Source organism: Microplitis mediator, chromosome 8 (assembly GCF_029852145.1).
Source record: "Microplitis mediator isolate UGA2020A chromosome 8, iyMicMedi2.1, whole genome shotgun sequence".
Lineage (NCBI taxonomy): Eukaryota > Metazoa > Arthropoda > Insecta > Hymenoptera > Braconidae > Microplitis > Microplitis mediator.
In genome coordinates, this window is record NC_079976.1 from 9647182 (window position 1) to 9663256 (window position 16075).

The following is a 16075-nucleotide window of genomic DNA, read 5'->3' on the forward strand; positions in this document are numbered from 1 at the left end:
AGAGAGAATTTTCATCCGCAATTAAATATCAACAACGCTTATGATTAAAAGAAAAATAAAAGTTGTTGATAAATAAATAAATATAAAAAAAAGAAAAACTTACGTTCAAGCTTGGTGCAATTTCGAGCGTGCTACTGGGACTCGCTCGATCTACCTTGGATACAAGACGCGATGAATCTCCTTATGGGCCTGAAAATATTTAATAAAGATTTAATTATTATAATTGCGAGATTCTGTAAATATGCAGATTGTTACTTAATATTCCGTGGAAATTGTTATTTATGTTCACATGATGGCTTACATGTAAAGCCGGTACATGAAAAAATTTTTAGACGACTGTAATTTAATGAGAATTCGAAATGGGAGGATTTTAAAAAAAGTTACTTTCGTTTTTTAGGATTTTTTTAATGAAAACATTTTTTTAGTAAAAAGTAATGGTTGGATGTTTAAATAGACATTTCAACGAACAAAATGATCTACCGTGAATTTATTTTTTAAAGCAGGAATGTGTAGAAAAAATTTCTTTAATTTACAAAGGGATATTTCTGTCGAAATTGAAGGCTTTCAAAAGTTTATTTGATTTTTTGGGATTGTTTCAATGAAAAAAATTTTTTTAGTAATAAGTAGTGGTTGGATATTTAAATAGACATTTCAACGGACAAAACGACCTGCCGTAAGTTTATTTTTTAATGCAGGCATGTGTAGACAAAATTTCTTTAAGTTACAAAGGGGTATTTTTGTCGAAATTTATGGCTTTAAAAAGTTTATTTGATTTTTTGGGATTTTTTCAATGAAAAAATTTTTTTTTCAGCAATAATAATTAATTTTACATTAAAGTAGATATCACAAGATATGGAAAATAAAAAAAAATATCTGTTACATTTTATTCTCGTTAACATAAATAAATATTTAATAAAAGCCCTTGCTTGAAATTTTTTTTCTCTCAACTCATCTCCATCTTACAAGCAGCCTTAAAGAGAGTGCGTTAAAGCAGGTGAAACACATGCGTGTGCAAAAATACCATCCATAAAAATAACCGCGGCATAATATCCTGAGCGACGTAAAAAATAAGAGGGAACCGGCGTCGTGCTTGGCAAACTATGACGAAGGTTAGATTATCTACTGAATCTAAACCGTTTTACATGTCTCTTTATACTCTTCAGACCATGTACTTACATTGTCATTTTAAAAATATCTATATATAGATATATAAGTGCATGCAATTTCAAAGACATTAGTACGTTTAATTATATTTATAATCAATTTTTATGAATCTTCTTCCCTTCCTTACGATCAAAATACTTAAATAAAATTTTAAAATCATTCAAAACAATTTACTCAACTTATTAGTTTTTACCTTTTTTAGTTAATTGCTCATTAAAACTTCAAATTAATGTCAAATGTTATTTTTATTTTAAATTATTATATTTTCGCTTTCGAAGATCTTTTGATTAAATTTAAATTCCTAATTATTATTATTATTATTATTCGCTGAAATTCGCCCGTAGGTCAATGACATGTTTTGTAATCCTCGAAAAACTTGTTTCGGCATTTCCGGATTTGGGAAAGAAAATATTATTTTGGTGGCGGCATCAAATCAAAGCCTTTGAAAAAATTCTTTTTTTTCAAAAATCTTTTCTTATGTCCATATATGAATGAAATTTTTTTTTATCGTGTCTATACATTTCTGCTTTGGTAAAAAAAATTTTCAGAATTTTTATGTAATATCAGTAATGAACGCTAACGAATTGGCATTGGAAATTTCAAAAAAATTCGCGCCAAAACCTGAAAAGAAATTTCGCGCGAAAATTTAAAAAACAAATCCGGCGATTTTGAGCTCGCATGACGTCAATAGGGAAATGAAATGTGGGAAAGTTTCATATGAGATAATAACAATAATGATGTAATATTAAATTGAAAGTCATAAGACTTAAAGTATATATATTATATAGCGTCCGTGGAAAAAAAAATAAGTAATAATATTATAACGAGACATGAATATAAATAAAAACATATATTATTGTTAAACGTGTAAGGTCGTCGACATGGAAGTATATAAATAATTTCCTCAACCCCGACCTAGAGAGTTTAACATAGGCCGTATTAAACCGGAATAGAAAGTAAAATTAATTAAAAATTAAACATTTGATTAGATTAGACGAGTTTATTAATATAAAAAAATTTATATATTTATAAAGAGACTAAATAATAATAAATATTTTAATTTATTTATTTATATATTTAGTTTAAATTTATTATGGAAGATAAAACTCGTCGATGCAGTCAATTTTGCGTGCGAAAGTGACGTTGAAAGTGCGTCTAGTCGACACAGAAGGCGCTCTTGCGTGCAGTTTAAATAAAAGTTAAGGTTAAAAATATAATATGATATGAGAATAGTAATGATAATGATAATAGTTGTGGAGAAAGAATTCTGTAACGAGTACTACGACCTCTACCTTGATCGCTACGCATCGCGGATCCATTCAGCTCATTTACATTTAACAATTTTTTTTTCTTATTTTCAATTGTATAAGAGGAGATTTGGTTGCTGGATACGTCCAAATGATGTGCCAACAATGTAACACAATTATTCAGATCAACTTTTAGGTTTTATAACCGTGAAATTGTGTAATATTGGTAATTTGCTCGTTCGAAGACTGTTTTTTCATGTTTTTGGACATGAGGATGAATAACTTGGAAACTAGTGTAAGTACGAAAAAAATTGTATCTATGACTTTTGTAGAAAATTTTATGATGAGAATAACTAACGTAAGAAGAAGTTGATACGATAATTAGCATCGGAGATATGAGGTTTCAAAGTTTGAAAACTAATGTATAATTATAGGAAAAATTTTTGGGAAGTCTTAGAGCTCTGATATCTAGAAAATTTGTCAATATGTTAATAAAGTCAACCATATGTTTTTGACGGAGAATTTGATGAGGGAAAAAATGAGCCCAAGTCGAGCTGATTACAGTAATTAGGTCTCGAGATATGAATTTTTGAATAATAATTAATATTCATATAAAATTATATTTTTGGTATATTTTCAGATTCTTCTAATTCATATATTTTGAAAACCAATGGTCATATGTAAAAAGTCAATAGGACGTTTTTTATAGATCATTAAATAAGGAAAAAAATGAGCCCAAGTGGAGCTGATTACAGTCATTAGGTCTCGAGATATGAATTTTTGAATAATAATTAATATTGATATAAAATTATATTTTTGGTATATTTTCAGATTCTTCTAATTCATATATTTTGAAAACTAATGGTCATATGTAAAGAGTCAATAGGACGTTTTTCATAGACCATTAAGTAAAGAAAAAAATGAGCGAATGGAGAACTTCGTACAGTTATTAGAACCCAAGATACACAACTTTAAATATTTATCTCTAAGCCCAGAATTATTTTCAGATTATAACAGTAAAAAAATAATGATAATATTTATAACAGTAGCTAAAACAGTAGATATTTAATTAAAAATGTCAACGCGCCCTTTTTTGCAATCACGTCGTCGAGATCTCTCAAGGGCTTCGCATTTCATTCTCGTGCAATTTGATTCAAACTCAGATTATGCAAATATATATATATATGTATATATATAGACCTAAGGATCTGAACAACGTTCCGCGTCGTGGTTAGCGGACAATGACGCAATCCGATCTCTTTGGCGCCATCGCAACGACCTCTTCGACACTCGTCTTAAACAATAATAACAACGAACAGGAAAATATATTACATTATATTTTATCCATCTTTATGCCTATTACTTAAAAATAAAAATAAAATACCTGAATTCAAGATCGGTATAATGACGATTAAAATGCAGTAATAATGTTACAAAATATTCTCAAACTTAACCTTCAGACCCAATAAAATTTTTTACACTCCAATTCTTTTTAGCATTAAAACTGTTTCCGGGTTATCAACCGTGTCTTTTGCAAGAAGATAATAAAAATTCCAGTTCAAGAACGTCATAAACAGTAATCAGAGATCTCTAGCATGATGATGATGATGGTGATCATCATCATCATGATAGTTTTAGTATCTCTATTGGGTTAATATTTGATTTAGTCTGGTTGCATAAACCACGAGCTGATCCCAACCCAGACTCGATCCAAATCCTAACGGTTTCCTATAACATATTGATCCTCCTTAACTCTATAAACCGATACGAGAGTTGTATTGTATCATCGGTGATCTTATTTCGTGATCTCATTTACCGTGTTTAAAGATTAACGACAATGTAAATAGATGTTTATGGGCAATGTAAATAAATATATGCAAAAAATAACATTTCAGAGAAAGTCGAACCATCTGGTTAGATTTATTTTTATGTCAGGAAATACCCGGCTATTGCAACAGAGCCTTTTCTTTTATAATCTCGGCCTTTATGCTTGTGATTTATTTAAAATGGGATTTTTTCAGGGTTTTAAGTTTCAGATTTGAATAAAACTTTGTGGGTGTGTTGTTGTCCATATCTTGAAGGTAATTAGTCAATGATTTTTAGTAATTTTTTTTTTTTGACTGAATGATTTTTGGTAGTAATGGAAAAATAGTTTTATTGGAGATTATTTTAGTTTTTTAGGATTTTTTTGATGATAAAAATTTTATTTTATATTTCAATTGATAGAACGTTAATGTCTGCATTGATAGGATAAAAATTTAGCGATAAAATTGATTTTTAACCACCGGCAGTCCACAAAAAATATCATTAAAATTCAAATGTTCATAATGGTCAATACTGTTTCAGTTTTTTAGGATTTTTCCGATGACAACGAAAGTTTTGATCTTTTTTATAGATACCACGTCAAACCAGAGCTTCGAACGAAGAAAATGATCTATAGTGAGTTAATAATCATCAATCGTAAAGTCTTAATAAAAAATAATTAAAAGCAAAAAAAAATTAATATTCCCAAGTAATGTGTCATTGTCCCTCCAAGGCTCAATAAAAAAACATTTTTACAGTAAGCATACCCGCGATTGACAGAATAATTAAAGATTTTTATTTATCTGCCAAATACATTGATTTACAGTCATTGCCTACGGTTAAAATAAATTGTTAGGATGCACAAAGTATAAAAATAAAAATCTCAGTATAATGTTTTATTTGAAAGTATCACGAGACATTTCTATGAGGGCGGGAGCACCCTCTGTCATCGTGTTAATAATTTATACCTTCACTTTGCCAAAGAGAAGGCCAAGAAAATCATCCATGTATATAAGTATAAATATAAATATATATTATAAATAAATCGTGAGTGGAAGAACTAGAGCAATATATACATGTATATACAGCTAGGGCGTTACAAGTGTATATATATACATATATTTATATATCTATATGTATGAAGAGAAAATGTATTGAGTATGTACTCCATCGATTGCATCTGTAACAAAGTACTCTCCTTTCTGTGTATATCGATTTCGAAAAGTCAACTCAGAAAAAAAATTTTAAAAATAATATATATATATAACAAGTAAAGAATAAAAGCAAATAACAACTTAAAACTTCTTGGATAAGATTTATTGTGTTGGAGGGATTGTGATGCATCCGGAAATGTCGTGGAACCAGAAATTCTGGTTCACTAGATCGTTATCTTGTGGGGAAATCGGTACTCTAGTAAATGTTATTCGTCCATGACATTATTATAATTATAATTATGATGAGATTTAACTAAAGCAGATTAAAGTTTAAATTAAAGGATGAAGGATATTCTATATCGTTAAAGAGAATTAATGAAAGATTGGTATTATAAATAATGTAATGGATAAAAATAAAAATAGTAAGGTATTGAATAGAAAGGGAATAGAAATAGAATGAGTGAGGGCATTAACGAGGAGCGATACTAGTCGCGGTGACACGAAACGACGCGAACAGGATCCTGGAACGTAAGCCGGATTCTACGAAGAGATCTATAGACGGCTAGAAACGTAGTACCGTAACTAACTTAACAAATGTTGTTTTAGAATCGAGTACAAATCATTGCTTACTATATACTACGATTTTTGGATTAATAAATATCTTTTTTAGATTTATTCTGTCGATTTGGGAAAAAATGAGGTTTTTGAAATGGGATTTTTTTTAGGTTCTGGGTCTCAGATCTGAAGTAGCGACTGCAGGTATGTTGAAGTCGACGTAGGAAAGGTCGCTGTACGATGATTTTCAGGAAAAAATCGTTTGATCGTGATGGTTCGGGGTATTATGGAAAAAAAAACAGGTTTTTTGAGGAAATTTTCAGTTTTTTAGGATTTTTTTTATGATATTGCAATTATTTGTTATTTTGATTGGTAGCATGTCAAAGTGCATATCAAGACGAAGAAAAAACCCTATAATGAGTTGATTTTTGATAAGCGGAAGCTCATAAAAAAAATGATTGAAAATTAAAAAATTGAAATTTCTTAAATTTGTTTGCAAATTTTTTAAATTTTGGGATTTTTTTAATGATAATCAGATTATTAATTATTTTGATTGGCTCTATACTTAATTAGGTTTCTTAATGAAGAAGAGGATTCATGATAAATTGAATTTAAATCAGAAGTGGACGAGAAATGAGAATAAGAAAATAAAAGTAGTAAAGTGCGTGTGGTAATGACCTCAACCGCGAATTGTTAGCAATTTAACACACATAATACAAGAATAATAATAATAAAGGTTGGATTATTTTCTAACTTCCTTTACCGCGTGGCCGAGCATTTTTGAAAGAGAGCTATCGTTTGGATCTTCACGCCGATGGCGCCTACCGTCTCGACGGAAAAATAATGCGCTAATTGCCTTAGGTACCGCCTCTTCCTCTCCTTACACTAGTCTCTTAAAAGATCTAACACTTAAACAATATATACTTCTATACTAAAAAATTACATACATATATACTAAGTTAAAAATGTATATATGTTACAATGAGATCCCTCAAGTGACGATGTTTCTTAACTGCGACCCGTAACCACTCTAAATATTATACTGCTAATTAAATTTATTTGTTACGCTCATTTAACTTCTGATATATTATTATTTTATTTATTTTTTATGCGTGTGTGTTATTAATTATAATCATGGTTATGGTGTAGACAAGCAAAATATCAAAAATTCCATAATAAGCGATCATTATATTTTCAAATTACTTGGAGCTCATATATCTATAAAATTTATAAAAATATGAGAAAAGCAAATTGTAACTTTTTGATGGGAAATTTTATAAGAAAAAAAAGGCCATTCGGCATTCGTAATGGAAGTAGATTTCTTACGATAATTGTTCCACTTTTAATAAGTATATATGATTTAATAATCACCCATAAAAAATTTTCAAAGATATAAAGTCAAATTTATTAAATATCCAGAAATTTTTTTTTCACCGTTTGTAGGGAGTACCCCATTGGCCCGCAAAAATGAAATTTTTTTTTTTTAACGGCAGCTGAAAATTTTTTGTTTACTTTCAATTTCATTAAAAAAAAAAAGATTTCGCGTATTTGAGTCCCCGAAAACTTAGTATTTCCTTAAGTACCCTGTTTTGCCCCACTCTCTCCTATATATATATATTTATAAGTAATAGTAGTGACTGTATTAACAAATAAGTAACAAGTAAATAGTTATTAAAATGTAAAGAAGATAATTCTTGGTCATGCTTTTACGCCAAATGACAAGAGGCACAACATCCTAAGGCGGCGTAACAATGCTAGTAGCTTGTAATGTTAGGTATTCCATGGCGTTTCCTGTCCGACAGAAGACTGTTAGATATGCTGCTGCTACTGCTACTGCTGTTGGATATATATATATAGTTGAATAAAGAGAGAAAAATAAAAGAGACAAAAGTAATGGCAAGATTGCGCATACAAAGTCCAGTGGCTACCGTTAGATGCGCCATCGGGACGAGCCAACCGACGCCTGGCGTCCGTAAAGCCTGTAAGGATAGATAGATAGTCAACTTAGCACGTTAGTGAACTTAACTTCCTTTCGTACCCTTATACAATGTTATATATGTATTTCGTGTGTATGTGTGCATTAGTGTATAAATCCTAACCAGAATGCCTATCCATGTACGGGAATCAACGTTTGCCAGAGCTAGGCTTGACACTACATAAGATCGTACGGGCTGATCGTCTTTTCACAAACATCTCAGTCTTTATTATGCTTGTGATTTATTTTAAATGGGATTTTTTTGGGGATTCAGAGGTCAGATTTAAGTTAAACTATAAGGACATGTTCTGAGTGATGTGTTCAAAGATATATTATAATGATTTTTAAAATTCATTTAATTAGTCCCGTGATTTCTGATAGTAATAGAAAAATAGTTACTTTAGTTTTACGAGATTTTTTTGGTGATAATTGAATCGTTGAATATTTTGATTGGTACCACGCCAAAGTAGACATTTTTATGAGAAAAATGACCATCAGAGGTGTACCAAAAAATTTCTTTGAATGGAAGAAAATGTCAATATTCAAACTCGCTCAATGTGATTTAAGATTTTAAGGATTTTTTCAACGATAGTGAATTCATAGATAAATTATATTGGCATCACGTCAAAATAGACATTCTAACAAATAAATCGAGTCACAATAAGACGACTTTCAACCACGAGGACCTTAAAAAAATCCCATTCTCCTTTCGAAGCACTAAAAATTCAAACAAATAAATCTCAATATCAAGAAGATGGACTTGTTGACATTTGGGCTTACGAAATAGTACCTTGTGATCGTTAGTAACTTGGCACTAGCGTACATAGACAAATAAATATAAAAAAATGTTGAAAGATCATTTGCTATATTAGAATTCTAACGCAACCGTACGGTACGGGGGTATAGATCATTGCGTTAAAACGTTCAATAGTCGTTTAGTTGCAAATACCAGGGAGCAAGTATTACTAACATTTAAATGCCAATACCTGGGCCATCTCAATGTTTGTTTGTATAAAAATATATAAATATAAGATTGTCGACATTTTTAAAATCATGATTTAGATCCATAGCTTTGTCTTTAATAATATTCTCTCATCGCATATATTTATATATAACGTAGTGTCTTGTTGTCATGCTTATTTTCCCTTTTACGACGACGACAGGCTCTCACTTTTGTTATACGAACAGGACAACGAACACGCTCCTCAAGGGGATGGCTATATTTATTACGTTATTTTACGCTCGGTAGCGCACGCCAGTACATTCTCTCTCTCTTTCTCTCCTTCGTCATGTAACAAGCTACCTCACGTTGTATATAGACTTTACCTTATCATCTTTTATTCCCCATTTTTAATTTTTTTTTATCTTTTTTGTCGTCCGCAAGTCTCATCCTTATTATTCTTCGTCTTCCCTTACCATCATTTTCTCGTCCTTATACCTATTATGAGTACGTCACATCCTTCATTTATTATCCACTAAAGTATTTATTCATTCACTTAAACCCTCCCAACAATTACTTTTTTTTCTTTCAGCTTTTTATAACAATTTATGGGAAATTTGTGGTACTTAGAAAATAAAAAATGTTATCTATCGTAATTGATAGGTCATTTTGTTTGTTGGAAGGTATACTTTAACGTAAAATTCATGATTTTTATGAAAATTAATTTTTTTAAATGAGATATTTTAAGCGGCATTTAGAAAATTTCAAGATTCACTAAAGTTCATTTTATTTAATTTTTATTATTTTTTTAAATAGAATTTTCATGAAATGAAACGTTTTCAGCTAAATTAAGCTTTTTCGGTCTATTTTCGACCAAAGATTTTTACTCGCGATACTTTTATTGAAAAAAAAAAAAAAAAAAAAAATATTCTGACCGAAAAAAGGCTGATTCATTTGTCGGCCAAATATCGGCCTCTTCAAGAAGAATAAAAATTTTTCGGCGTGTTTTCGGCCAACTTCCGGTCTCTTTCAATGAAATTTAACAGTTCCGACGTGATTTCGGCCGAATATTTTCACCTATGCACAGTCAAAAATAAACTTATGGTAGGTCGTTTCATTCGTTGGGGTGTCGACTTCAATTTAGAATCTATGGTTTGAATGAAAAAAAAAAAAAATTTCATGCGAAAAATTTCAAATTAATTTCAATTTAGGAAATATTGATGTTTCAAATTTTTTTCAATCTGTTCTTGTGGTCGAAAATAAATTTATCATGTCATTTTGTTCGTGCGAACATCTACTTAACTGTAGGATTACATGATCTAGCTAAAAAAAATCCTAAAATACGAAAGTAACTATTTCGAGAGTCAAAGGTCTTTAGAAAAAATAAAAAGCTTCTGAATTCCTGAATAACGTAATTGAATATTTTTAAACAATTAAAAATAAATAATCAATATAAATCCAAGCAAAACCGTTATAAGAATTACATAGTGTACAATCTCATGAGATATCTCACGATTTCTCTTACTTTTCCGTACATCTCAACCTCACTCAATAACGTCTATACACATATATATACATATTCTTATGTCTCTATCAAAAATACTAATCACCCATTAATTTCACCGCAATTAGTATATTTATATTTATAAGAACCTTCATGTTGATTCAAATCTCAAGATCTTAATTTGAAACTTGAAAAATATATATTTGTTGTAACAATAAACGAATAAATGCTTTTTTTTAAGTTTTAATTCAATGGAATTTAAAAGAATAACCTCAAAATTGATTCCGAGAAACAATTTCTCTCAAATAATAATTACATACCTTCCTAGGTCATTTCTTAAGGCCGTTTCTTTCTAGTGAAAGAAAAAAAAATAAATGAAATTATACGTAGAGAAACATGACGAAATTATTTTTTTAAATTACAATTTTAATAATAGTGAGGAAATAAACGTTATAGCGAAAATAAATAATTGCAGAAAAAATAGTCTGAAGTTTGTTATGATTTTGTTTGACAAAAATAAACTCATTATAGATTATTTTGTACGTTAGAATGCCAACTTTAATGTAGAAGACATAATTTCCAGATGAAAATGTTTTTCCGACTAAAAATCCCAAAAAACAAAAGCTGCCTTTTCAGTATTTTCTATTTCGGCCAAAAAGACTTTTTTAAATTTGAATATTTTTATTCGAATTGTTTTCAGGGTTGAAAATAAATTTTTCATAGGTCGTTTTACTCCTGAGAACGTCTACTTCAATGTAGTACATATGGTCTTTTAAACAAAAATTTTTTTCTCACAAAAAATCCCAAAAAACAAAAGTTACTTTCAAAGGATCTCATATTTTGACTGAATATGCTTTTTAAATCTTCATTATTTTTTTCCAGATCGTTCCCTCAGTCAAAAGTAAATTCATCATAGGTCATTTTGTTCATTACAATGTTTACTTAAATACTGCGAATAATTTCCAAAACAAAAAAAACATGTATGTAAAATCGGAACGTTTTTCGCGCAACGAAAATGAATAAAATTTATATAATTCGACTGCTTAAGGGCGACTTAAAGGGTAGTTCCGGAGATTGGGGGTGGCCTAAGATTTTCGGCTGACATACCAGCATCTATAAGCGAAACATTTCAGAAATCTAGTCATCTAGTAGATTTCTTATTTTCCTTTTTTTTTTTCGTTGCGCGAAAAACATTCCGATCTTCAGGAACATAAAAAATCTGTCACACAGAAAATCCTAAAAAACAAATGGCAAAAAAACCTTTCTAAAGAATTTAATTTATTTATATTCATAAAAAGGGTTGTTTTTTTTTTCTTTAAACGACAACGGCGATGACATCAAATAGTAGATAAAGTTCCGTAATGCACGCGAGCGCCATAAAGTTTATCCACTGTGTCCTTATACTACTCGAGACTCATACTAACTATATATACATATATATATACGTATAAAGTACTACAGTAGATAGAAAATAGAGAGAAACTAGTGTCCGGGTGGTTTATAAGCCCATCTCTATAACTTTAGCCTGCAGCGTGTGAGGGCTATCGCCATCTGAAGAACCTTCTTCTCCTTCATCTTAAAGAATTTTTACTCTACGATGTTTAATCTACCAAATCAACCATAAACCATTCAACAAAATTAGCAATCACACTTTAAATCAACAGTTATCCTATTTAAATTCATTTTTATTAACAATAACTTGACCAGAGACTGAATTCAGTAGTTGCCTCTATGGGTTAATTCATTTCATATAAACTCCTGTGTTATTTTATTATTATTAGTCTCATTGTTAGATAATATACAATATTGTATATACATATATACAACATAACTAGCTATTTATCTATCTATTCAGTCGGATAGAGGACTATAATAAACGATAGATTCTATGTAATCTAAGGCACAATGCCCACCGACTGGGCTCTCAGGACTATGATGGAGATTACAATGGAATTTTCTATGATATGCTTCTTCTTATTCTTATTCTCCGTCTTATACTTATATTATCCATTCACGGGAGTTTAGGTTTCTATTATTAACTTATATGTTATTATTACAGACCTTTTCTACCAACATATATACGTAGATTATTATCTATATCAATGAAAAGAATATATAATAATTTCAATAGGTGAAAAAATAACTAATTTTATTGCTTGAAAGGGTTCGAAAATTGTTTTTCAAACGGATTATACTTAGAAAATAATTAATTTTATCGGTTGCTCAGTTGGAGGGGACGGTTTAATTCAATTCTTAAGGATTTAGTCAAGGAATTTTTTTTAAATGGGATTTTTTTGGGGTTTAGAGCCTCAGATTGGAACTAAGTTTTGTGAGTATATTGATAATCATGTTTTGAATGTAGTGAATCGATGATTTTCAGTAATTGTTTATTTGGTAGAATAGTTTTTTTGGAGATTATTTAAGTTTTTTGGGATTTTTTCTGTGAAAACAAAACTATTGACGATTTTGAATGGTCCTGGGTAAAAAATAAACGTTGATTTAGACCGGATTTCCCAATTCAAAGTTTAGAGCCGTTTTTCACAAGACAGACTCGACTTTCTTTACGGAGATATGAAATACATTTTCGCCTTGGATTAGACAACTGGTATTGAGTCACAATTTAAGACGAAAAAGTCAAAATCAAAACGCGAAAAACACATTTTACACTAAAAAATACTGCTTACTTTTGACTTGATTGAGCAAGTCTGAAGTAAGGCGAATAAATAACTTTTTTCCGACTTGGTTCTGCAGGTTAAAAGTAAGGTAAATAACTGTCGTGCTCGAGGTAAACACGAATAAGTTCAAACTAAGATCGAAAAATATGAATGAGTTCAAACTAAGATGGAAAAAGCTCTAAAAGTTGACAAAAATTTAATTTAAGTCGAAAAAGTTGAGACCTTATCGGAAAATCGTCGGCAATCCGATAACTTCGAAAGAAAATAAGATGAAGAGGGCCTAAATCAAGTTTTATTTTTGACTCGGGATATTATGTTGTGTCTGCAATTCGGTTATGGCGGAGCTACCATCAGATGTAATAAACACCCATTCAATTGAAAGTTTTAAAAATAAAGCATTTGAATCCTTCTTGAATTCAAAAATTGATAGTACCTAATAGCTTGTCAAATCTCACTAATATTAATTATATGTTCAGTATATATAGTACTCTATGTGACAGTATATAAATTTTATATTTTTGCCATCTGGCTTTAAGCCTTGGCATATAAATCCAATAAATAAAATAAATAAATAAATTATGTTGGAATACAGATCTAAAGGAGTAAAATAAATCGTGAGAATTTGATTTTTAAGAAATGGAAGTTTGCAATAAACATTTATTGAAAATCTAAAAAAATGTACTATTCAAAATTTTAGTATTTTAGGATTTTTTTAATGAAAATCAAGTGATTTTTATTAATAAATATAATAATTTATAAATAAATAAATTATTTAATAATATTTTTAAAAAAATAAATATCCCGTAGGTGGTAAATTGTCAAGATAAAAATAAATAAATACATTTGATTATATATTTTTGAAACACTCAAACTCGTTTAGCTCAAGTATAATTTGTCTTGTGTAAAAACCGGATTGATAAAAAATTTTCGCTGGCTACCCATCTTGTAAAAGGTTCCAAAATTTTTTTATATTTTTTTAAGATAAGAGTGTTAAGTTTGCCTTTACCTTTACGTTAAGTTATTCTCGACACACTCCATATGTCACCGGTAGATAAATATGTGCGATTAACAATTTATTTTATTTTATATGAATTAATGCTCCTAGAAATTTTTTTAAATAACAACATTATTATTTAATTCACTGAATATAACAAAAAAGAACTGAGAAAAAATAATGGTCCTTTAGTCCGGGAATCGAACCCAGATCTTTTGATATCAATGCAAAACATACAACAGAATTATTATTTAATTCATATTGTCTGGAATTGAATCCAAATTAATGATCAACTATTAGAGATGTAAAAAGAATTTTAATAACAGAATTTATAAAGAATTAAATTTTCTAAAATAGAAATCAATTTTATAAATGGTCACGTAAACTCAATACTTAACAGAGTAATTTCTTTTTAAAGAAAAACTTAAATATTTTTTAACTATAGTTCAGTAGAAAGAATGATAATCATAGTAATAAATGAATATATATATATATATATATATATATATATATATATATATATAGTATCAGTTATATTAGTAACGGACGTATATATAAATAGGATAAATAATTTCAAAGTGTCTTTACATTATGTTATTACATCTAGTCATTGAGTAGAATATTGTACTGTAGGATAGTCTCAAGTTGAGTCGGGATTATTACACACGCAGTGTCAGAGTTCGAATCTTCAGGGCGTGTACTTTTAACAGTAAAATTTCATTTTTCTCATTCCATGCAAATAAAAATTTCATTAAATAATAATAGTTATTAAGTAACGGGTTTAAGGTTACAACTGTTAGTTATTCTATTTACTTATTCAATTTTTTTATTCAATACATTAATGATTATAATTACTGCGGTAGGTTATTGAAATAAATTACTGTATTTAGTTATAAAAATAATGAGTAAATATATAATTATCTTTCATAAGTATGGTAATGATTAAAAACTGCAGAAAATTTTTTTACTTTTTAATTTAATAATTTTTTAAGTGAAAGTAGAATTTGGTATTTATTGTACAGAAAAAAAAGTTATTTTGAGTCAAGAAAATATTTTGGAAGACAAATGTTTTTGGGAACTAAGTCAAGATTTTATTGAGCCAAGAAAATTTGTCTTGGGTTTAATAAAAATTGTCTTGATCACAGGAGATTTCTACTTTACCCAAGAAAATTTTTTTCAAAAAAAATATCTTAAGTCAAGAAAATTTACTTTCAGTCGAAAATTTTCTTTTTCCATGTGGGTATGACGACATAGTAGACATTTAAATGAAGGCAATGAACTATGATAAGTTAATATAAGACGAGCGGAAGTGCAAAAAAAAATTAATCAGTTTAATAAAGTGAACTTTTTAATTTTCGTATCGAATTTTAGTTTTTAAAAATTTTTTTATTGATATTAAAAGAATCGATTATTTTAATTCGTATTGTGAAAAAATTGCCCACATTAATTTAATACTTAAAGCCCACAATAAACTATTATTTGAATTGAAACAATTAAATTTTCAAATTTACTTATGGAATTTTAGTTTTTCAGGATTTTTTTTATGATACTGAAATTATTCAATATTTTAATTACTACTCCGTTAACGTAGACATTTCTACGAACAAAATGACGTATAAGTTTACATGTAAGAACCGAAAATGTCGGAAAAGTATTACTATAGATTTAAAAAAAAAATTAATTTTTCAATTTCCTTAAATACTTTCAATTTTTCGGGATTTTTTTAATGATAATGAGCTTATTAATTGTTTTCAAGTGAACGATTTTAAAGCAGATGTTCTAACAAATAAAATGACCTACTCTCTTAAATTTGAAATAGTGCAAATAGTGACTATTAGCTGTTTACTAGTGAAAAGTATGTCACTGATTCAAATAGTGGTATACTTTTCACTACCATTAAGTGACTAGTCACTGCCATATAGTGATTTTGACTAATCCGATTTTCGAGAGCATCATAAATTAATATTCGCTAACCGGAAGTGCATGAAAATACATGTGATCTTAAAAGTATCTTGAACTGTTACTTAAAATTTTGCGTTTCAGGTAGAATTTGATTATTTAAAA

At 28.9% G+C, this 16075-nt stretch overlaps 1 protein-coding gene across 4 annotated transcripts in view; it reads right to left on the reverse strand.

The window, feature by feature from the left end:
- LOC130672838 (uncharacterized) overlaps window positions 1–16075 on the reverse strand; it is a 117152-nt gene that overhangs the window by 59452 nt on the left and 41625 nt on the right. For all 4 annotated transcript variants that reach the window (XM_057477598.1, XM_057477596.1, XM_057477597.1 and 1 more), the window contains exon 3: window positions 104–189. The gene's annotated coding sequence lies outside the window, so the exon portion shown is untranslated. The remainder of the gene's footprint in view (window positions 1–103; window positions 190–16075) is intronic.